Below are 26104 nucleotides of genomic sequence, written 5' to 3'. Positions count from 1 at the left end.
CAGTTGCGCTGAGTTATAGTGTTGTTTCTTAGCCAGATGCTTGTCTCTTCTGCCCAGCTGCAAAATTTCTCTGTACACAAGGGTGTCTTTAGTGCCAAGGGGGGATAAGCAAAAAGGAAAAGAAAATATAGCTGCTGCTGCATGGATGACCCCATCTGCACTGACTCCTTCAGTGAGTTTTCCTTAGAATCATTAGAGGGATACTTCGCCTAACTACCTATCCCAACATTTAGGATTTACTTTTAAGATGGTCAGTTAATATTTCTTGAACATAAACTTTTGGCCAGAGTAACTGGAAATTTGAGTTTATTAAATTTTTACATACTTAACTATGGTCTACAGGGTATATTAAACTCAGCCAGTTGGCTTCACATCCACTTTCTTGCCCCCCAATATATTTAGTGTGAAATGTATGAGAAGGAATGGGATAAAGTGACTTTTCCAAAAAATCCCTAGTATCTTATTTATTCCAGATAATAGAGAAAAACAGACAGTATTTCTATGATTAAAAGCTTGCATTGGTAATGACTTGGAACTTAGGTCTCTAAATACACATGGCAATATATATATATATAATTGTGTGAAAATCTAGCTTGAGAAAATGATAAAATGTTATGGAATAGTTTAATGATTTATAAGATTCCATATTATGGAATATTCTGTAATTTTTTAAAAAAGACTGTGGTAGGACTGTATGTTCTGGCTTAAAAAGTTTTCCATGATGTATTTTTGGGGGGAAAATGAGATAAATCAAGTAATAGCACGTGTATGATAAGATTTCTTTTCTGATAGAAAAAAATATCAATCTTACATTATAGCCTTATGTACATATATATAGAATTATAATTTTAGTCCATTTATTTTACATAAAGACGAAAGAGTATATATTTGTTCATGCAGTAAAATGTCTTGAAAACACACGGGTTACTAGTTATATCAGGGGAATAGAATGACAGAGAAGAGACAGAAAGTTCTCTTTATTTTCCACTTTATATGCTTCTGTGTTACTAGATTTTTTTAACCTCAAGAAGGTATTACTTATATAATTTTAAACAGTCAGCGATGATATTTATTGAACAATTGTTTAAATGTCTCTTGTCTGGCCTGCTAATAGTATTCTGCTTAGCAATGCGTCTTGGAAAGTCCCAATTTATTCAATAGAAACAAATGAAATAATATTGGGTTGGGGCTATATTATTAGATTACATACAGCTGTATTCTGATAAGAATCTAAGTTGTATTTTTCTCTTCCTATTTCATAGCAATTAGGGTGACTGATTTTCTCTTTCACCGACTGGTTAGACACCTGCAGACATTACTTCTCATGTGTCTTTATCTATTCTGTTCGCCATTTCGCCACCAGAGATGTCATTCATAAACTTGCCAAAGCCTGGTTTGAATGGCCCTACCACTACTCTGGACCACCCCTTAAAGGAAGTGATCTGGAAGTAACAATACTTCTTACTGCTCTTCCCAGTTGTAGGATCTCATTCACTAGCCGTCCTCCAGGTTAATATAAGATACTCTCAGAAATTGTTTGGTTTGCCACGTGAGACAGTCCTTCAATATCAGCCTAACTCCCTCTTATCAGTCCCTCACCTTCTACCTTCCATCCATTCTTAAAACAGAATCAATATTCCTATATAACTTACTTTTTTTAAAAAAAGGAACATGCATATTCCTGGAGGAGTAGATAGTGCTTACTCTTTTATGTATTCATGCAGTGATTTTTAAATATGACTTACCTATTTATTGTATGATCCTGGGAAAGTCCACGCCTTAAATACATCAAGCCTTCATCTTCTACATCTGTTGAAAGTAAGTATATAAAAATGCCCAAGCCAGTGGCACATGGGTGTCTCAGTTGTCTAAGCATCCAATCCTTGGTTTCAGCTCAGGTCATGATCTCACTCTTGTGATGCTCTCTCCCTCTCTCTCTTCCCCTCCTCCCCCCTCTTGAAAAATAAATAAACTTAAAAAAAAAATCCAACCCGTAATATTTTTTGAGGATTAAATGAATCGTTGTATGCAAAGTATTTAGAATAGCATCTGGCACAGAAAACCATGAAATAAATATAAACTATTTTGATTGTTTATAGAAAAATATAAACCATGGTATTCCTTATTAATGATTATTGTAAAGGAAAATTAATCATAATAAATATATGACATACATGTGCTTTGCATTGATGGCCTGATGCAAATATCAATAATTACTGATAAAAGATACCTAATATTTCTGGGAAAGACATTCTGATCAATAGTAGCTGTGATGGGTTAAGTATTTGAATAATAATAATAATAATAATAGTAATAGTAATAGTGATAGAAATGGCTCATTGTACTTCCAAGTGCACTATTTACATTTTAAATAGGTGACGGATTATTATAGTAGTAGAAAATATAACCCTGAGTATTAGTTAAATAATTTCTTCGTCTCATTACAGATTTAAAAAGTCACCAGCAGAGGAAAATACTGAGTATAGATACTGCCAGTATTGGTGAATGAGGAAGTTGCGTTTACCTTGGGAAAGACAGCAAGCATTTGCCTTGGTTTTATTCCTGTCTGGAATTTAATTTATGGATAAGTTAACATGCAAAAAGCAAGTGTCACATTACTGACTCAGTAATGAGAGAGAGAGAGAAATGAGATGTGGGGGAGAGAAAAGGAGAGAGAAAAGAAAGAGAGAGAATGGAAATGAAGGTAGGAAAAGAAGGAAAGGAATGGATGGATGGATAAGAAAAGAAAAAAGGAAGGAAGCAAAGAAGGCAAGCAGGCAAGCAATGGAGGAAATTTGAGTACAAAGGAAAGACACTAAGAAAGTTTCCAGTTCAAGTCCTTTGCATATTCGACAAATTAGATTGTCAAGAACTCAGCTTCTCAAAAATTTAGGCTATTAGCCATTCACAACTTACTTTGAATTAATTTAATCAGATTATCAAATTAGGATTGTTCTTAGAGCCTGCCAAAGCAGCAGCCTGAGGAAACTGGAGTTTTCTGACAGGAAGTTTGATTTTAAAACACAGGGCTGCTGCTCCAAGGAGGAGGGGACATTGGCATTCAATGGGCCAGGGGAGCCTAGGACAGCCAAAGGGCAGCATGAGGGCACTGGATGCCTGAGGTCTGATTAAGAGAGTTTACCAAGAGGTGAGAAGTTTCCCAAGACAAATAGCATACTTTGCACTTTGGCTAATGTCCCTAGTGGCCATGCACATTCTTGATCTCTGCTTTTGTAACATTTAATTACAGTGATATTATTTGTGAGATTAGAGGTACCTTATGCTCTGAGAGGACTACTGAAGGTTATGGGTTATACCTGCATATCTGCTCAGTTTTACGTCCCACTAGTTTTGTTAATAAAATAAAATGTTTTCTATTTTAGACCTTTGCTCCAAAAGGCTAATATTAATCACATTTTTGGCTGTCTTGAGATTTTAACCCTAAATCCTCATCAGCATTCCATACATTATGTTTCACATGGGTGTTATGAAGTATGGACTAGATACATCAGAACTATAACGGGCCTTTCGTTCCCACAATTGAGCATTTCAGATTTCTTCTGAAGGCTATAAATTTGAAATGTAATCTGTTTCATGTGTGGGGAATGCTGTGGTGAAAGGGCTGGGGGCTGGCCAGATGAAAGTGCAAGTCTGTTTGCCATCAGTGTCTTTTTCCTGAGAGATCTATGTTCCATTTCAATAAATTTTATACCTATCTTCAAGTTTTAACAACAACGATGTTATTATTAGAACATATATAATGTGTTAAGATATCAAGTTTTTGTTACTGCGATTTGTTTTAGATTCCAAAAAATTGTAATGATTGTAAACATTTAAGAAGTTAAAATTTTAAAAGTCCGTGAACCCAAAGCAGGTGCTTTAGAAAGTGGGGAACCCATAATATAATTCATTGTGATTACATTTCAAGATAAAGACACTTGTATTAATTTGCTAGGGCTTCCCTAAGAAAGTACTACAATCTGTGTGGCTTTGAACAATGGAAATTTATTCTCTCAAAGTTCTGGAGGCCAGAAGTCCAAAATGAAGGTGTCAGCAAGCCATGCTTCCGTTGAACTCTTTTTCCATGCCTTTCATTTGGCTTCTGGTAGTTTCTAGCAAGCCTTGGTACCCTCAGTTTGGAGGAAATCCCTTCAGTCTCTGTCTCCATTGTCCCATGGTGTTCCCGTTGTGAATTTGAGTCTTTACATGGCTGTCATTCCTCTGGGTGTCTGTGTCTATGTGTCTTTTCTTCTTATAAGGACACTAGTCATACTGAGTTAAGGACCCACCCTACTTCTGTATTACCTAATCTTTTTTTTAGTATTTATTTATCTCTGAGAGAGAGAGAGAGAGAGAGACAGAGACAGAGAGACAGAGAGACAGAGAGAGCACGAGCAGGGGATGGGCAGAGAGAGAGAGAGAGAGAGAGAGAGAGAGACAGAATCTGAAGCAGGCTCCAGGCTCTGACCTGTCAGCCCACAGCCCAATGCGAGACTCGAGCTCATGAACCACAAGATCATGACCTGAGCTGAAGTTGGATGCTGAACTTACTGAGCTATCCAGATGCTCCTGTATTACCTAATCTTAACTAATTACCTCTTCATTGACCCTACTGCCAAATAAGTTCATATTCACAGGTATCAGTGGTTATGACATGAACATAACATTTGAGGGACACAATTCAACCCATAAAAAACTCAAACATAAGAATACTCTGGATGACAAAAATATACTTACCCCATGAGAAAGGAACAAACACTCTAAATAAGAAAATCACTTAAGTGGAGTGTTACATTATTCATTCATTAAAATAAATCTCAGGTCTATTAATGACAGTATGAAATGACTCAAAAATGCTGTCCACTCTCCAGAATCCAGTTTCTTCTTGTATTTGAATTTGTATTTTTCTGTATATTTTCAAATTTTAAATTAATCTGTAACCATCTATATTTTCTGTGTAATTCAAGACTTCTGTTTTATTTAACTTTAATATTCCACTTAGTAATTTTTTTCTTTAAGTAATACATGACACTTAGGAGTGCTTGCTCAATGCTAAAGACTGTGTGGGTTACTGAGAGTAGAAATGAGGAAGCACAGTCCCCCATTCTTAAAGTCTTGGGAAATTGAGAAAAGCAAATTACAGCAGATTTTTTTATGTTATTGAGATATAGGTATTGTACTGATACATAGAAGGAATGCTAAACTAGACTTTGGTTAGGAATTAGTCAGGAAAATCTTTCTAATTGAGTTCATACCCATGCTGTCTCCAAATGGAAGAGAGCCAAACAAAGTGCTGGAAGGAAGGGCATCCCCACAAGTGTCCAGAATGGGGAGAGAGAACATGACAATGAACCTAGTTTCATGCACTAATGGGGTAATATGGATAATTCGCAAGAAATGTTATAAAACAGCTAACCTAAACAATGATTATACTACACAAAACACTTACAGAGTAGATGCCTGTTGTATAATGAGCACACAATTAAAGATTACCTTAGAGACAGTATACATAGTGATCAGGAGCCTATGCTCTGGTGTCAGATTTTTTTATTTAATTCTGTTTTTCCATTTATTTGAACAATATTGAACTTCTTGAAGTCTCACTTCCTCATCTATATAATAATAATAATAATAATAATAATAATAATAATAATAATAGATTCCTAGGGCTACCATAACAAATTACCACAAATTGGGTGGCTTAGCACAACAGAAATGTATTCTCTCACATCTGGTGGCTAGAAGTAAGAAATCAAAGAATCAGCAGCATCGGTTCCTTCTGGAGGTTCTAGGGAAACCATGACTTTCTTCTGGTTTCTGATGATTTTGCCAACAATCCCTGGTGTTCTTTATATTGTAGATGCATCACTACAATCTCTGCCTCCCATGGTCTCATGGCATTCTCCATGTGTGTGTCAGTCTCTAAGTTTCTCTCCTTTTTTTATAAGCACACCTGTCATATTGAGTTTAGGACCTAATCCAGTATAACCTCACCTAAACTTGATTACATCTGCAAATACCCTATTTCAAATTCACAGGTACCAGAGGTACATGGATATTGGGGAGACTATTCAACTCAATACAATAGAATGTATTTCACTGTGCTGGAGTGAAGATTTTAAGGAGATTAAGTCATAGGACTAGTTCAGTAGTTAGTGAACAATGCATTTTATTTGCTACTATTGCTCTTTATTTAAGATCACTCACCACTGGTTGATTGGAAGCATAATTATAAGAGGCACATTCTTAGGAACTTGCCATTAAAAGCTATAAATTGGGGGGAAGCATCTGGGTGGCTCAGTCAGTTAAGGATCCAACTCTTGATTTCTGCTCAGGTCATGATCTCACTACTTCCTGAGATTAAGCCCTGCCTCAGGCTCCACAGCATAGAGCCTACCTGGGATTTTTCTCTCTTCCTTTCTTTCTGCCCTTCCCCCACTTGTGCAGTCTCTCTCTCTCTCTCTCTCTCTCTCTCTCTCTCTCTCTCTCTCTCTCAAAACAACAACAAAAATAAACATTTAAAAAAATAAAGAAATTTCCTATATTACTTTTAAAAAGTTGTAAATTGGGGTTTTCTCAGAAAATATCTGCATCTGCAAGCTTTTCACTAGATCTCATCCTCACTATCGTTCTAGTCCTTTGCACACTTTTTTTATGAAAAAGAAAAAGTAAGTAAAAGAATTTTGGTATAGTAATTCTGGCACGGTACAAATTTGTAAAAAAAAAAAAAAAAAACAACTAGCCATTATTATGGCTGGTATTGTTACGGCAGGTATTAAGGTAGAACATATCATTCCTATTTTAGGTGGTGATCCAACACTGTGTTATAAAGAATGTAGCATAACAAATCTATTTCTAAGTATATGAAAAGGAGAAGAAAAAGAAGTAGAATGACTTAGGGAGGATTTCCAAATCCAAATACAAAGTTTGGGGTCCAACTTGAGAAAGAAAGACCACTATACTGGGTTCTTTCTAAAATTTATTTTTATTTTTCTCCAGCTTTATTGAGGAATGACAAATTTAAAGTTGTATATATTTAAGGTGTATAATGTGGTGTTTTGATATGAGTATGACTTGTGTAATGATTACTAACTAACATCAAGCTAATTAACATTTCCATCACCTCCTTTGGTTACCGGTGTGTGTGTATGTATGGTAAGAACACTTAAGATCTACTCTCCTAGCAAATTTTAAGTCTGCAATGCATTGATATTTATACTTACCGTGCTGTACATTAGATCTCTAAAATGTATTCATGCTATAACTGAAAGTTTTACCCTTTGACCACATCTCGTCATCAGCACCTGGAAACCACTCTTCTGCCTTCTGTTTTTTCTTTTTTTTTTTAAAGAAGTTCTTTGATGTTTACTTATTTTTGAGAGAGAGAGACAGATCATGAGCAGGGAAAGGGCAGAGAGAGAGAGGGAGATCATATTTGTTTGTATGTGTGTTCTATGTGCCTCTGTGCCCTTCCATTTGCTACCCCTGGCAGGAAGTTTTTTAAAAAGTTCTTTCCACTTTGAGAATTATATATTGTATTATGTTTTATTTTAAATATTTGCTAAGGATCTTCATGGAAAATATTCACATAGTCATTTAAGATCATTTTCCTTATAATAATTGGAGTTTTCCATGATCACATTCAATTTACACTTGACATTTATTTGAAATAGTTTTTCTCAAGGTAGTACTGTTATTAGTAGTATATCTTGCTTAAAGTGAAAGCCATTATAGTGCAGTTTGCTATTTACTTTGGAGGAATAAAGGGCTTTTGTGGACAAGGATTAGGTCTTGGATCTTATTATCAAATATTAGCATTTCAAAAGGTATATGGTCTTTCTGGTGTCAACTACCATGGGAAATAATAAAGGAAATGTATACCAAAAAAGATAAGTGAAACTAACAGTCATAATTGCACACAAGCATTGACATACGGAGGTACCTTAAGACAATGTCACCATGAAGCTATGGGGGGACAAAAACTATTTTTGTTTTCCATGATAATGCCTTTCACAGTAACATGTTTAAGTGCTTGAGTGTGTGATAAATATCAATATTTTTGTAGCATTCTGTCACATTCACAAGACCACTGGACATTATCTCAGCATTCTGTTTATTAGACTATCTGGAACATGACGTCTGCGGCCGTGTTTTTTATCCCACACACTTAGCCCATGCTCTACTCAACGCGGGCATTAAATAGAAGTTTTGAGAGGATGAGTTGAATCAAAAGATGAATGAATAGTCACATCCTCATGTCAGCTGGTGGGGATCATTGCTAGGTAAAACACTATCTCCTTGCAGTGGTAATTCTAGTCACCTTTTCCTTACGTCTTCTGGTCAAGTGTGTTCATTTAGTATTGACTTCTTTCTCCCTCTACTAACTTTACATGGAGATCTCATTGACGCTCGTAGGCTGATAACTTAACCAACAGAGCAACCATCTCATCATATTCAACCTCTGAGGAAGTATTATACAAGTGTACACGAGGGAGTGGGAATCTTGTGGGCAACTCAAAGTTCTTCATACCACAATAACAAAAGTATTTCTACACTAATCCATTTCTCATTGCTAACTTGTTGCTTTCAACTTCACGTATGTGGGGTGTCCTTCCCTTAATTATCTGGAAAAATATGGTTTCCCTTTGGGATATTCTCATTAATCCTTGACTTGTTTTGATCTTTGATTACCTTCAGTCTCACTTCATTTACCTTTATCCAGACTTTCTTCTACATTTCTCTTCTCCCTTTAGAGCCTCTTCCCTTTGTAAAAGTTATTTGAACTCTCCGCTTCAAAGACTGTCCTTTTGTGTTTCCAACTCTTGATATGAAATTTTTGTCTGCTATCAAGCCTTGATTATAATTGCCCATGCATCAAAACTGTCTTACAAAATCGAAGATTTACACACCATTTTTTATTGTCCTAAAGGAAAAGCTAAGCACCTATGTCTTCCATAATTCTTTGCAAAGCCTGTGCATATAAATTGTGCACATACTATTTTATCATGTACCAGACAATGACTTAAGCACAATATTCCTGTTCAAAATATGAATTGAGAAGTATTGCGGAAGAGTGGCATTGTATTATATTGTCCTTCATTCTTAACATCATGTATGACTTTTATATAAAATTTCAGCACACACGTAATTTTTCCCCTTTTCTGGAAAATAGTATTATGCGCACTTCCTTCATCTCTTGGACAAAATCAAACACCTGAGTATAGAAACAAATTGTATTACAGCAATAAGACAATTTTTCACTCCTTTTTACATAGGTATTGTATTAGTTTCCTCAGGTTGGCTTTTTATTTTCTCACAGTCCTGGCAGCTGTAAGTCCAATATCAAGGGCCAGCAGGTTTGGTTTCCTTTGAACCCCTCTCCTTGGCTGCAGCTGGACTTCTTCCTGTGTCTTCACATGATCTTCCCTCTGTATCTGTGTCCTAATCACTTCTTGTAAGGACATTGACTAGTCATTATTGGATAATGGCCCACCCTAATGACCCCGTTGGATGAAGTTATCTCTTTAATGAAGTTCCTGTCTCCAAATACAGTCACATTCTGGGGTCGTGAGAGTGAGGAATTCAACATATGAAATGGGGGAAGAGAATACATTTCAGCCCAGAGCTCTCATGATGTGAACTAACTGCTTTGTGCACGGGCATCTAAGGAGAAGATTGAAATGCAGAACGCAGTATAAGAGAAGTAACTACTGAGATGAACAAATGCTACTACAGGTTCACCATTTTATAGCTGTTGCAGAGGCACATACTTGATAGGTTGTAATAGACCATTCAGAGAAATGTGTTGAATATTTTCTTGAATTGAATGAAAAGGGCACAGAAGAAACAATTTCCCAGCATTTTATCTGATTCCATAAGAATTTTGAGCATCAAAGTGTACTGTGCTATGTCGGAAACCAGATCCAATGGGAATCTTCTGGGTTTATACATGTATTATTGTCAGAAGAAGGATGGTAACTTACCTGTTCTACAATATTATCTTGACATGCATTTTTAATGAATTGGGTCTTTCAGTTTATGTGCACCCATAAAACCTAATAGTTCAACCTCTCTGTAACCATATTCACCACTTCCCATCTGAGGGAATAACATTTTATTATAAAATTACAATTTTTGTAACTTAGATCTCTAGTTTCTAAGATAAGAAAACAGACATATCATTTGGGGGCAGGAATAGAAACAAAGTAAACTCTGCTTAAAACAGAACTTTCTGAAAACATTCCTGGACATACTTTCACAGGACTTTGAAAACATTTCTTTTCGCTCATCTTCTGACTACAGAGTGAACCAGTTCAGGTTAAAAATAAAATAAAAGTCTTACTGGCTATTTGACCTAAATGAAGAGACATCTTTCTACCCCATTGCAGCAGCAAAAACTAAAATCTCTAAATGAATTCTCTCACCATTGTTGTCCATAATTAGGGGTTTGGTCACGAGTAAGAATAACTTGGTGACAGCCATGTTATCACACTCCTCTTAACTCCTGTCTCTTCCACACGTTGAATGACTTACTGACTTATTTTCTCCACATATACAATGTTTGGCTCCTGTCTAGTGTGCAATAGACCTTTGTTATCACATCTCTTCTCTCTGCTACTTCAGATAATTTTGACGATTGCTTAAACTGTACTTCCCTGACTAACTTCTCTTTCCTTTCCACTTGAGATTACCAGTGGGCAAATTTTAATGTTTTACAATTCAGGATATAATTTTTACACTCAGCCTAATAGCTAAATACGCTTAGAAATTTAGGAAAGGTAAATTGGGCCCCTTGGCACTTTTTTATACAAAGAAAACAAACTACTTGTGTGCCTCAGTGTTGCTTCTGGAGGAACTTTCCAGAGCATAAAGTAGTCAGTACTAACTCTTAGAATGATGTGAGTCTCTCCAGTCTTGTGACCTCAACTTTCTATCTTGCTATTAGGGTGAACAGGTACCATCTTTGTTCTTAGAGATGCATGGGTTAACTTGAACACATCAGAAGAGTTTAGGTTAGGATTTCAAAGAAATGTATGAGTCCTTCAAATCTCAATTCTCATCTATGATAAAATATCACTGTTCTTTTAAAAGATCATTAAAATGATCCCAAATTGTCAGATCCAAATGCTGATGGGCACAGTCCATATTTACCACGAGGAATAGGGTTAAAATTTGCCGTCCAGTGACAAATCCCAACCCGGAACAGATTTCAGCCAGGCAGCTAGCAGAGCTCGCCGGGTGGGTGAACTGAGCAGGCCATGGTGGGTGCAGAGCTCAGAGCCGGAAAGCAAACAGCTGCTGTAGCCTGATTTGAGTTAAAATAGTGTGAGTGTTTAGTCTGGCGCACGGCTTCAGGGGAGATTGGCAGCTGGGTCAAACAAAGTCCTTCCATTGGCTCTCTTCCCAGGCAGCTTCTGCTAGTATTTAGGTACTAGTGCAGTGTAGGGCCCTTTTCTCAGGCAAAGCTAACATCTGACCGCACCCTCTTTGCTTTTTCCAAAAAAAAAAAAACCAAAAAAAACAAAAAAAAACAAAAAAAAACAAGAAAGAAAAGAAAAAGAAAAAAAGAAAAAAAACCCTTCTTTTTCCTTCTTTCGTTAAGATAAATTCTCCAATAGACAACCTCTCCCACTAATTGTGTATTAGCAATGTATTTTATCTTGGGAGCTGACGCACTGGGCTCTCAACGTGGTGTGGAAAGCAGCCTGTTACAGTGCTGGATTCATAAAAGGGCCTTTATGGTTTGTGAAAGAATATCTGTGTGCTTAGGCAGGAAACTTTTTGATCTGCAGAAAAGCCAGAAGACATCTAGGTAAGGCTACATATCAAATCTACTTTTTGGGGGAAAAGTTGGGCAGTAAGAATGATTCCTCACAATCGACATGACTTTGGAGTGTGCATGTTCACTTTTGGAGAAGTTTACAAGGTACTGCGTATTGTTTGCCTATTTTTTGTTTGTTTGTTTAAATCTTAAGGGAATACTGTGGTCTGCATTTTTACGATTTTGTTTTCTGATATTGAACTGATTATAGTGGATATAGAGTTTTACTATATAGCAAAATCTGTGTAAACTGCCACAGAAAGAAAGTGTATTTAGAAGGGAAATTGACAAGTTTTAAAGAGTAATTGTACAATCATTTAAGGACAGAGGAACACTGCATTAGACTAACAAGGGTTTAATTACCAAAAAAAAAGTTTAATGTTGCTTTGGAAGGAATATTAAGTAAGTTGTCTTTGTCTCTTACTTTTTAGTTTTAGTCGCTGATTTAGCCTGTTGGGTCACATTTTTTGTTAGCGCTGAAGGCTGCCATGAATCCCTAATGAGGCCCCTTTGCACATGATTTTGGCACTTGGCCAAAATCAACTTCCCAGCGGCAAGCTTTCTGTAAAGAACCCGGAGCAAATTTTTTTTTTTTTTTTTTTTTTTTGATTAGAAATCACGTCTGAAAGCTGCCACAACCAGTTGTGTAGGCACGTCAAAATGACTTTATACAGCTCATATGAAACAAGTGCGTAAAAAAATTTCCTGATATTGTTGCTTTTCCTCGTTATGAATTCCTGCTTGTGGCCACCTACAATAGGTTAGAACAAGAACAGTCTTGAAGAAAATTTACCGATTTATTTTTTGTTTTTCTTAGCAGATCAGAGTAGGGGTGGTCATCTCATTGAGATGTATACCATACGAAAGGGTTATTCAAAACACTTCAAGATAAATAACAGATGAATTCTTAAAACTGTTCATCTCTGTAAGTAATACTCAATGAACAGTAAGTAATGAAGTTTTCTAGAAGTTTCGTTGTACGCACAATTAAGCTTCACATGGTTTCAGTAGGAATTTTGTATATTTTAAATGTCATGGCCTTTGGATTCTAAAACATGTTACCTTTTAGTATATAATATTAAAAATTTATGAACACCTTGATAGTATTTCTAACAAATGTTTTAAAGAAATGTTATATAAACATGACTGGATAGCTTTAAATGATTGTATTCAGTTGCTTTTTGCAATTAAAAAGATGATTTTTCATGAAAGAAATTCTGAAGCCGAAAGGCACCTTACACCCAATTTTTGGAACTGTTGATTTTGATTTTACTATAACTGAATTTGGTCATGTGAGTCGATACGTTATTTAACACGCCAGTATTTTAAGAGTTAAATTCTTAAGTTGCGATGCAATACTACAGTAATCAGACATTAACAACCTCAGATTTTATATAGCCATTTTCAGCAGTACCTTTAGACATTAAAAGTATACACTGCAGAATATTTAAAAGCAGAAAAGTAGGATCTCAGCTGCTGTTTCTTTTTAAGAAATCCTATTATCCCTGTCCTAAATATTATTTTGCCTTATATGTTACTCGAAAGTAATCTAGAGTGAAACTTTATTTATTACTTTGAAATAATCATATTTCTCTTTAAAATATTAATGAGAACCCGATTTAGTCCCCCTTTGAAAAAATATGATTTAGAGCTGTCTTAATAGGTATGTTTTCCATGTATGTCATTATGTCTATGTTCCCTTTATTATTACACAAAGGTTGCTAATTCGGGCCATAGAAACAGTGGAAATTAACTTGAAGTAAATTTTAGCATTAGGAAATATATCTTGATTTCCTTCAGATCAATTTATGTTTAGATATAATTTATGTTCATATAATTTTTGTGTGTATGTTGCTGTGGGCTGAATTATGATCCTGTTATACCTTGTTGCTAGTTGCACTAGGTCAAGCAGTGTTTGAAATTACATCAGTTAACATTAAAATATATAGATATTTTCAAGTGAGAAAAGACAGTACATATCTGCTATTTATAGAAATTTACCTGGAGAAGTTCTGTAGTTCTATGTGAATTGACAGTGGAGTCCTCATTTAATGCAATCTTTGATATTTTTTAAAAAGAAATTAATACATAGCATTACAAAATTCGGATAAAACAGGAACATGTTATCATTAACTATTGTCAAACAGGTGCAAGAACGATAAGGTCACTTGTCTTATTCAGCATGATTCGGGCTTAAAAATTATTTTTGAATTCTATTTTTACTTTAATCTTAGCTGTCATAACAACACTTTTTTGTTTTTATTTTCTATTATTTTTAAATCAATTATTTCACTTATTTGAAATTGGCAGAATATTTCTCTAAGATATACTAAATTTTCTACTGAAAATTTCAGGTTTTGTTGTTGTTGTTAATTAGAGGTAATAGATAGCAAAGTAAATGACACAAAATATAGAACTTTTAGAGCACACAGATATGTTAGTTTGTAAGTTCAGAAAAAAACTAATTGTACATGATTACTGAAAAATATTTTTGAGTTGAGGTAGAAAAAGTAGGTACTGAGAAGAATTTGCCATACTCTTTACTAAAAAGGCTAAGGAATTTACTTTCTTTTGCTATAGCTATTACTTGTAATTGAGCATTTCAATAGTGTAGGCTTTTTGGCAGAATTATTAGCTAATTTTACTTGGGACCATAAATACAAGATACCGATTACATTGTCTTTGGTGAGTTGACATTTTTAAAACAATATTCTGAATACGATTTCTGTTAAAAATAAAAATAGTTCAATATTTTTGTTAAATGTATTCTATTTGTGAAGAAAAACTTGAATAGTCCGTTTCATTTATCATTTTTCCCATCCTTTCGGGAATGTTAAAAACATTTTACAAGTAGAAACTTCTTCACTCTTCAGAAAAAGTGAAATTCATTTGTATTTGTCAATTTAGATTATGGGCCTTTACCATTTTAAGTGTGACAGTTTTGTTTGTTTCAATTATGCAACAGGCACATAAAATTCTTTCTGTCCCCCAATTAAAAGAGAGATTACATAATTGTTAACTTTGATTTTATATTGAAAAGACAGCTTTACAACTGCAGTATTTTATCCCCAATTTTTTAAATGTGAGAAGTGTCTGCAAGAGGGCATTCTTGATGAGTGTTTCATCATTTAAATGAAATGCTTTGTTCTAAATGGTCTGAATTCCAGCGATGAGATAAATGTGTTGCTACACTAGATACAACATCATTATTGAATTTTGGCACAACTTCAGTGACCTCTGCCACAAAAGATTAGTATATGTGAGATGATCTTGGATTTGCAATAACAAAAGTAAATAAGTGAAACACGTGAGACACTAACCTTTGTTGTTCTGGAGAAAAGTATGTGCAAAGTAAAAGGAGATACTTTTCACATAAACTGCCGATAGTAATATTTTCTCATTTCATTAATGCAATACATCTTGAATATTAAAAAAAAAAATTACAATCTGTAATCCATGTGGAAGACTTTCTCCATAAAATTAGCTACAGTATTTTAACTATCCTGTTTCAAAATGACCAACATGTAACTAACATTAATAACCAAGTAATTTGTGAAAGGTTGCGTTTTGACTTAAATGTAATTAATGTTGAATAAAAGAATAATGTTTTCCGAGTTTAAGTCTTTTTCATATAAAAGAATGGTTGATTTACACTTGTTGCATTTTTAACTGAATATTGATTTAATCTGGTTAAATACTATCATAAAGTAAATATTGCTATTTGATAAAGTGTTTAAACATGGTAGGGCTTATTTTACAAGCAACCTGACCTATTATATATTTGAACAATGATGATTTATGCCTATCTGTATATTCTTCTCTCAAAGTCATGATCAGCAAAGGGATCTCCTTTTGGTGCTCAATATTTTTTTCTAAAAACACTGAGTTTTCTCTTGTTTATGTATTCAGGTAGGTTTGTCGATCTAAGTTTCTGCCTATCTCCTGAGATATCTCTCTTATGAGCGTTAGGCTAGAAAGTGTAGTAAGAAGCCCTAAGTTTATTCTTATTCCATATTGCTCTAAATAAGCCAAAAGTTTGAGTATCTTATTGATCTAGTCTGTGTTTGATTCAGTATAGGCAAACACAGTGAATCTGGTGATTGGGATCATTTAAAGCACTGAATATTTAGTGCAAGTGACTGGTCATTTACGTGTTTGAGCGAGGATTCTAGATATTTGATTACTACTGGCTTTAAATAATTACTAATTGATAGAAAATACGAAATTCCATCTTTTGCCTCAAATGCTATCAATATTTACTCATTTATAATTGCCTCCACTTTGCTATTATTAAAATGTTGCATAATAGTTCTCTTTAAAAATACCATGCGACTAAGCTATGCCTTACTTTCTATTTCTCCCATGAACATAAGAAGTCAACATGTGTAGTGGGAGGGAGATGCTTCAAAATATTTTAAAAATTTCCCTGCTGGGATTATCAACTACTTTACTATTTGTGGAGATTTTCAAAGGAGCGATTGTATCTTTGAATGGTTATCTAAACACGAGGAATACATGGGCTTTCTGTGGACATCAGTCATAAAACTAAAATAGAAAATAAGATTGAGATTTAATGACATGGTATATTTTTATAGCAAATAATCGCAACTTTGTGTTCACACATAAACAACGAACTGGAGAGATGATCAGTGGGCTCAAAGAGCAGCCTTCATTGAGAAAAAGGCAGCAAGGGGATGGTTGTGGTCCAGGCTGTATGATCGATGGTCCATCCAGCCATTTCCCATGTTAAATCCCATAGTCTTACTTCAGAGCTCCACATCACTAATATCAGAAATTTTTTAGAGAGAGGGGTTGCAACAGAACACGTTCATCGTTATTGTTCATTGGACGGTACGTTGTTGTGGATACTTTGGCAGAGGCAGTGTGCTGTGTATGGTGATTTTTTGAAAAAAATCACCAGGTTGAGTAGGTCAGCTCAATCGGATGACCAAATCAACATAATAACCAAGCTAACTCACCCTTAGCAAACATAATTAGTTCTTCATTCTTCCCTAAACCTGGGCACTTTCCTGGAGAACACAGACAGTTGTATATGAAAGGCTGAGTTGCTAAAAACTGTACAATGTGTATATTCTACTTGTGAGTTTATAAACTGTCTTGTGTTTGAAATAATATATATCGATATATATTGTGTGTCCGAAATATTTAAATGATAGAAGCTATTGTCCTGAAATTAAACTTGTAGGATTAATTCTTTTTGAGATGTCATCTGCGAGTTACTTTTTAAAAGCATTTCTTTAAACATTTTTCTCTTACATTTTTCATGAAGCATGATGATTTAGATATGTGTACTTTCTGCTAGTAGAGCATTTTTGAAAATTATATCTCTGTTGCCATTGCTTGTTCTTTGGGATCCTAACCCGATCACATGTTCTTTTCTCTCCATTCCTAGAGTCCACCATTCAGAGATATTCTCTAGAGAGTTGTGTGTGTGTGTGTGTTTTTTTTTTTTTCAGGTCAAGAGTCAGTCTTAAATACATTCAGGTAGGACGTTCAAAAAGGTTGATGCACAGAAAATTCCTACTCAAGTGTGATTTAACTATTTCTAAAACATCTTCGATTATCAGGAAATGAATCACAAGAATGTTGAAAGAGAATGATTTGTAATTTTGGCAGATGAAACCCAGCAATAATCAGTTCAGAAATATTTATGGAATGATAACATTTTTCTGTTGACATATTTTTGTGCCAACCAATTTAATTTGGACACTGCTATTTGTGACTGGAAGGCAGTAATTGACTTTGCTAATCAGTAGTTCTAAATGCCTGATATAAGACAGAGGGCTGATTTATTAAATGAATAGGTCTTAGAAAAAAATGTAAGTTATCAAGCTACCACATATCTGGAATTCGTTTTAATTTTCAATATCCAAATCATTCAAAATGAATATAATTGTATTTACACATTTTTAAATTACAGAATTAGCCATGTCTACCTATGAAATTTGTTCTTTCTTAGATGAGTAAATAACTTAAGGTAATCAAATATCTTATAGTCTCCACTTTCCATTTTAAAGTCTGCTCGAGATCAAATGTGGAGTAGCTAAATCACATAGAAGTCTGGATTACTAGTGAGATGAGATTATGTAGCCCAAAATGAAATTATACCTAAAGCACAGGTGTTAACTAAAATTCGTGTGGTCAGGTATACAAATTGCATTGTAGGTTAAGCTTCTCCTTTCTCACTTGAGAAAAGTGCAATTAAAAGTAATTTACAGATGTGCAAATGCACAGCTGTTTTCTTCTAACTAAATTTCACAGAAATGAGCTAAATTATAATGGGTTTAAAAGTCACACATTTTAATGGATTTTAAATTGGATTGGAAGCATCATTACCAGGTTTGCTAGATGAAGGAAATTAATACTTATGAATACCTGGGACAATTTCTATTTCGGTGGCAGAACCATTGAAGTATTGGAAATTATAACCCCAGAGCAAAACTTACAGCACGTTTGTGAACATTGATTAGTCAGTATGTAGACCCCCTCTACACACGCTGTGCCTTTATGCCATTTATATTATATAGTCCCTGATGATGTGCAAAAATGATTCGGCTATTGCTGGGAAAAGTGTGTATATGTTTATATGCATGTTCACAAGATGGCGTGCACGTGTGTGTGTGCATGTGTAAGAAATGTTTATATTTTCTTGGCCTAATGATAAAGAAAATAACAAGAGTAAGATGTTGGTACATTGGTTTAGATAGGGAATACTGGTAAACTGCTTGTTTGTATTGGATTAAAAACAATAACTATCAACCTACATTTCTGGAAAATCAGCTTTTTTTTTAACTATGCATTTTACTTGGTGCTACTTGCATACTTAATAGTGGTAAACTACTGTCATTCATAACTTTTCCGTCAGGTAAAGACCTGTTCTTGACCACGTTTTCTTGGTCTTGAAATAGATTTCTCTTCTTTGGAGTCAGGAATAGACAAGTTTTTTCTACAGCTCTTCTGGGAAGCCATATTGATAGTTAAAGGAAGAAGGAGAAATGGAAGGTGAGGGATTGCACTGGACCAGGGAATGAAAGAAGTTTTACTCCGTGTAAGCTCACAGATGTATTATAATCAACTCATTACTACTTCAGCAATAATTTGCTCTCCTAAGAGTATTACTAAAAGAATTTCAAAAATTTGACCTCAGAGGTAATTAGAAAACTGACTCATTTGTTACTACTGTGCTGATGGAACTCTTTTATCCTGTCTAGAACATTTTTTCAAGTGACTGAGCCCTGCTGTTGAAAGTGTTATACAGACCAGTCATTGATGCAATGATTCAGATCCTGTGCAGTTCTTCATATATCTCATCTCACTTACTCCTATAAATAGCCATCAAAGGTGGGAATAATCATCCCTATTGTACAGATGGGAGGCTCAGAGTCCTTAAGTAATGTTTCCAGAGTTTTGGGACTAGTAAGTGTTGATGTCAAGATTTGGACCTGTGTTAGTGGTGCTTCTACATCATTGTACTACGTATTTAATGATCGTGACCTTGAGAGTGTTAGGAACATTAACTATAACCTTTTGACTTAAACGCTCTTCAACAAAAAAATATATTAAATTCAGCCATTTGATGGATAGTAGCGGCAGATACAGGTTTTTTATACAATACGTACTTTTAATATTTGAAGTACTTTTAATATTATTCTAAGTTCAGCAATAGCCAGTGACTTTTGAAACACTTTTGGTCATAAGCAGCTTTTCTCAAACAAAAAACAAAACAAAACAAAACAAGACAAAAAATATATATATAGGCAACAATTGCATTTCTACTGAGGCTCCTTAGCACATCAGTGGCTTAACATATTAAAACTCGTGGAATAGCACAATAGGAAGAAATCTCTCAGTCAGGAGATTTCACTAGCTTGTTTTGTTAACATATATGTTATTAAAACCAAAGAGGTGCAATATTTAGAGAGGCACAGTGATTTTGTTACTGTGGCCACTGATAACCATCCACTGCTCCCAAGCAGTGCTCCATGATGGCATCCCACAGAAGCACTCAGAATCCTTCCCCAAAGTGCTCCACTGCTCTAAAATAGGTGTTTCCCACTAGACAACTATCTGTGTCTCCTTAAAATGTACAATTTGTCTATATCCCATGCTGTGCAGAAAGAAACTTGAAATATATTATAGACCAATTGTTGGTAACTTTTATTTTTTTATTATTTTTTAAAGTATATTTATTTGAGAGGAGAGCACATGAGCAGGGGAGGAGCAGAGAGAGAGGAGAGAGAATCTGAAGCAGGCTCCACATTGTTAGCACAGAGCCCCACGCAGGGCTCGAGCTCACAAACCGTGAGATCATGACCTGAGCTGAAACCAAGAGTCCTGCGCTTAACTGACTGAGCCACCCAGGCGCCCTGGGTCAGTGTTTTAAACAGTAGATTTTGAACCTCTGTTGACAAGACTACAGCTTAAAAGAAATGAGGATATATATGGACATGATGTATAAAATTGTTTATTTTATTTCAATTAAGTTTCAGATAATCCTGATATTATGATTCAAAATATCTTGATGAACACTGAAAAATTTGGTACAATATCAGTTTTCCAGCACTCAGATATTCAATTCATTGGCTTTTAGAGCTGTGACCATTGAATGATATTTATTTAATTCTCGCATTTTTTTGCAGAAATAATGGTGACTTGAGAAAAAAAAATGGCCTTTTTGCTCATGGTAGTAACACTAGTTTCTGGAGGATTGGCTTTGAATATAGATTTTCCTTCTAGTTTTGTATTCCTTCCTCTTACATAAGGGCCTCTTAGCTTATGATCACTTTTACCCAGCTAGCAAATATTATGTTTTTCTTTTCTTTTTTTTTTAACTTTAGTGGTGTGGAAGCATAATGGAAGGAGGATTCAGCTTCATTGTTAAATATAGAAAAAGTTAATAAAAATTATATAATTGAATATAAACTTGCCCATAAGTTATTGTTTCTGTAAAGTCACATTATTAAATTTTCTAGTTTATAATTTTATATGTGATTTATATTCTAGGACACTCTGATCCTTTATGAGTTTTGCTGAAATGTTCACTTAGCATCTTTCTGAAAAATGAAGATAGTTCTTTGGATTTTTTCTTTCTTTATGCGATTAAAAGTGTTTTTTTTTTCTTCTAATGGAGACATTTAACATGTACAATTCTTAAGCATACAGCTGGGTGAACATTTTATGTATACGTACAGATAGATAGATAGATAGATAGATAGATAGATAGATATCTGTGTGTGTGTGTGTGTGTGTGTGTGTGTGTGTGTGTGTGTGTAATCATCTCACAGACCAGGATATAGACATTTCTGAGATTCCAGAAGAATATTTCATGCCCTACTGATATTTCTCACCATAGATTAGATTTACCAGTTGTTTTTTTTTTAACTTCACATAAATAGAATCACACACCATGTATGCACATTTGTCTAACTTATGTTACTCAACATTTTGTCCAGGTAATTTCCACATTTGCATATGTCAATAGGCTGCTCGTTTTTATTGTGTAATATTTTTATGTGAATAGGGTATAATTTATTTCTCCATTCCACACTTTTAGGTTGTTTCCAGTTATCTTTTTACATAATTTTTAAAATGTAGATCAGTGCTAAAAAGGTAGTGGTAAGTTTTTCTAATATATGAAATACGAAAATAGGATCATTTTAAGTATACCATTAAAAGTAGTGCTTGCTTTAAGTGATAACTGACTCATGCACACTTGAACCATGGACAGTAAGGATTCAGTATTACTGAGTTACTCATGGAAATATTTTCTTAAACATTTTTTTTAATGTTTACATTTGTTTTGAGACAGACAGAGACAGAGCATGAGCTGGGGAAAGGCATAGAGAGAGGGAGACATAGAATCCAAAGCAGGTTCCAGGCTCTGGGCTGTCAGCACAGAGCCCGACATGGGGCTCAAACTCATGAACCATGAGATCATGACCTGAGCCGAAGTCGGATGCTCAACTGACTGAGCCACCCAGGTGCCCCTTATGGAAATATTTTCTAAAAATGAAAATTAGTATCCATTATTCTAAGAAGATGCTGAAGAAATATCTCTAAAATATTTAAACTTTTGACCACTATTCCTTTGCTCTTATTATTTATTACATATGTGTAACTATATTATAGGTTGCCCAGATATACATCTTTTTAAACTCAATTATCAATTCTCTTTTTTCTTTTATTGAGCTTGTGTAGATTGCTGAAATGTTCTGGTGTAAAACAAGATAAATTAATTTATCTTTGCTAAAGAATAACTTCGAACAATTCTGAACATATTTAACCTCATAATTTCATATACAAGCAAAATAAGATCCCATATTTTGACAATAAGGGTAAAGACTTCTTTGAAAGTAATGGGAATAGTTTTAGAGAAATTTTTGTTACTACTTTCTATGTTATTTCTGGTAGTTCCACAGTAGCTATGACTCCATATTCAGATTTAAGATGATCTACTCTATTAGGAAAACACAAACATTACCAATAAAAATGAAAAAAGTTTTTATTGTTGAAAAAATAAGATTAAGTAATTTAGATGTTATTATCCAATTCACCTATTGAGCTATTTACAAGCTTTTATTGAGTGCATCCCCCAAGTGCTAATGAATATATTTATTACCTTGGCTATATTGATAAACAGTCTGGTGTCATCATCTGGGTATTATTTACATTTACTAATAAGCAACTACTTTAAATAAAATAAATAATATTAATATTAAAGTAGTATATTAAAATGTAGTTTACAAAGCCCTATGACATTATACACACACTAACTCTGGGAATGAGAAGGTATCACACGCCTCCACCTCAAACAGTGAAATAATTAGTATCCTATAGCTAGTAAAGACTGGTGACCTGTACTGGGATTTATTTTCACTCTAAATCTTCTGTCTGTGATTATAAGAAACTAAATTTCTGTAAATCATGGAAACTCATATAAGAGGTCCAGGGTGAGCAAGTAGCTCACTACAGTTTTCTAAAATCTTTCCTTTTAAGAAAACTGATTTTATTTGTACTTATTGCACTAAAAAATTCTTTATAATCTGGAAATTTAGCAACAATAAATAACAATTTGTTTTACAGGCTTCTTGGGAGTTATATTTTAAAGACATTATACCCCTAAAAACAGTAACACCACTCTCTAGTATTTTTGTTTTTAAATAACCAGTTCAAATTTGGCCAAGGTCAATGGTGCTTGCTATTATTTTTGACAACTATACAATGCCTGATAATGATTCCATTTCTGACACCAGCTGGCAGTAAGCTTCCCTCTCAGATGAATTCGTAAATGGCCTGTTCACAATTCAAACATGTAATGGACTCTACAAAAATTCCACTGCTGTGCTTCTGCTTAATTAGATGTATTTGCATCTAATAAGAAGAGAAAACCAACTTTCTGCAAGGCCGGTTTTTTTCCCCGTAATTTTATCTTAGGTATTAAATACATTTTCTAATGTACATAATGTTTAGAGGTCCCCAAATAAACAAATAAATAAAACCAGTATTAAAAAAAGACCAGTTTGTCATACCACCATGCTATATATTGTTGGTTGACTTCAAAGTATTGTTCTTTTTAACTCAGGATGTCACCTTGTAGCAATTGGCCTTTACTGACCCGTGAAAATGGATGGAGTTATTCTGATCTCACTATGGAGAAGGTCAGGTTCACAGCTTGGATTTGAGAACAGCAGAAGGAATTACCTTAGAGGAAGAAACTGATCTTGAAAAAGTAAATGTTTATTTACATTGAGTTCTCAGAAATAGGTAGAGATCAAGAAGGAAACTACAGAATTACTTCAGGATATTTTTAAAGTGCCTCCACTTAGGTATCCTTGCCTAAATATGTTCACTTCATAGCCATTTCGTCATGAAGAATGCATTGAACTTTTCACAATAAGTTTTGAGGATTTTTTACTCCTCACCACATACCTATGTTTCCTGCTGTGATATTTAAGCAATTTTTTCTTGAAGGGTTTTTAGTACTTAATTCATCAGTCCTTATTTCTGTTTTCTTGCAATTCTCTTTGTTTGCTTTAATAAAACTGCTATACTATGGTCATCAGAAATAAGATTTATAATTCATAAGACTAGCATGACTTGCCGAGGTACAAGTAAAAAAATAGTAGAATATGTACGTGTGTTTATTAGTCATGGTATTATATATATATATATAGTACAATAATTTTGTTTGTATATATGTACATGTACATAAACCCATACAATAATTTTGTATGTATATATGTACATGTGCATAAACCTATACATATATATTTACTGAGTTAAACTTAACTGCTAGAAATTACTTTATGCTTTGGAATTTGTATGTGGAATAGTTTAAATCTCAGGTTATTTTTGGTGGGTGTACAAAGATCTCCCGGAGAAAGCAACAATAAATGATTTTTTATTAATAGTAGTTTATTTTGAAACTATGATGATTATATTCTGAAAACATTTTTTATTTGTTAGTATGATATAGAGCAAGAGGCAGTACATTAAAGGTAATCATTTTTCCCAATATTATTATTTTTTAAAGAAACATGAATTTATATTTAACTATGATGAACAACAGAAAGAGCTAAATATATTTTTATTTTGTCTAGAGTTACTGTAAAATGATAAAGTACAAAATTTCTAGCATGTTAGATGTACAGAATTTACTGTCTACAGTAGCTCTTTTTCTATAAGCATAGTTATAATTGATAATTTATCAATAAGTTTTCTTTTGAAGGGAGGATTTGGTTGTATATGCTATTTCTTTAAATTTTTCCTTGTCTTGATGTAAGAAATACTAGCCTATAGAAAACTAAATGGCAATTCTGACCAATATGGACCACAATGATACCCAAACCCAATAAGAAAATTGCCGTACACGGAACAATGTTCTTCAGTCCTGTCAGAACTATTTATTCCGTATTCACTGTAGGCCCTGATGGCCATTGATAGGAAATAATATTCCATTCTGATGCACGACTAATAATGTCATTTGAGTTGTATTGAAAATTTAAATAAAATTCAAGCTATAAGAGATAAAGAGATACAGATTATCCCGTCCTTTTGCATTAATTGTTTGGTTACCAAAGCAAACAGTCTTTTAAGGAAATTGTTGCAAATTGACCGATAAGCTTGTCATCGTATGTTATTCCAACATTTTATGGGTGCAAGTTATTGGGTAAATGATTCAAGCAAAGAAATGATAACCGAAGACACGATACATCCATAAACCATACTAATACCTACCTTTTCCCTGGAATAATAAAAATCAATCTGTAATCAGAGTAGTTAGTTAGCTAACAACCTTCCATGTAATGAATACACATGTCTGTACCCTTATTAAGAACACATTTGGGTGCATTTCTATTTCCATGAATATTATAACCTGGCTAGGAATATTAAACGGTAATGAGCCAGCATGTGAAAAATAGAGAATAGACTATATTAAATTAACTGAGCTAGTAGGTTTGTTTTGTTTCTTTATCCTATGCTGTACTTAAAAGAATAAAAAATAAATCAAAGCCAGCAAAAATCTCTTTGAGCAACTTTCTACGAAAAACGAACATTTAAATGCCATACGAGCCTGTTGAAAAAGGTAACTGAATTCAACAAAAGCATTAATTGACATTCTGTGTAAAATCTACCCTGAAAATGTATCTGGCACCATTCCTATTTCTGTTGCAGAGCAGGAACTGACATACAATAGTTGTTTAATAAATACATGTTGAATTTATAAATGATGAACGATCCTAATAGAAATGGATATTTGTATCTCTAACTGGGTTTCCCATTCTAACACAGCTCATTTCCTTAAAGACAGATTCTTAAAGCTGCCTCTGGAACACTTATCTTTTGATGATTCAGTTACTTTGCAAAGGAATAACATCTGGTGGAAGCTTAAATATTCTGAAAAATCACTCTGATCCTCATTTTGTAATATTATCAGCCAATGAAATTGACAATTCCTGAGGATCTATTTGTGTAGGAACTTGGAATCGTGGCTATATCTGGTCCACCAAAGATTTAAAAATTTAGATTATAATACAATTTAAAAATCAGGTAATAACTGAGATGTAAAACTGTGCGCAGCCTATTTTTGGCCTCCTTGTATTGTATCATAGTTAAAGTATCATCTTGTTAAATGAATTTGCCCAACTACAGGCTAATGTAAGCATTCTGAGCATGACTAAGGTAGGATAGGCCAAGATACGATGTTTGGTAGTTTGTGTGCATTAAAGGCATTTTCAACTTATGATTTTTTCAACTTATGAT

At 34.1% G+C, this 26104-nt stretch overlaps 1 long non-coding RNA gene across 3 annotated transcripts in view; it reads left to right on the top strand.

Annotated features, from left to right (window-relative positions):
• Window positions 1–6475: 6475 nt before the first annotated feature.
• LOC106973109 (uncharacterized) overlaps window positions 6476–26104 on the top strand; it is a 159152-nt gene continuing 139523 nt past the window's right edge. For 2 of the 3 annotated variants that reach the window (XR_008298134.1, XR_008298135.1), the window contains exon 1: window positions 6476–11926. This is a non-coding gene — a long non-coding RNA (uncharacterized LOC106973109). The remainder of the gene's footprint in view (window positions 11927–26104) is intronic. The other variant, XR_003426790.2, reaches the window with a different exon arrangement.

The sequence above is a fragment of the Acinonyx jubatus genome, chromosome C2 (assembly GCF_027475565.1).
Source record: "Acinonyx jubatus isolate Ajub_Pintada_27869175 chromosome C2, VMU_Ajub_asm_v1.0, whole genome shotgun sequence".
Taxonomy (NCBI): domain Eukaryota; kingdom Metazoa; phylum Chordata; class Mammalia; order Carnivora; family Felidae; genus Acinonyx; species Acinonyx jubatus.
The sequence above is the reverse complement of the archived record's forward strand: the minus strand, read 5'-3'. Positions and strand labels throughout refer to the sequence as shown.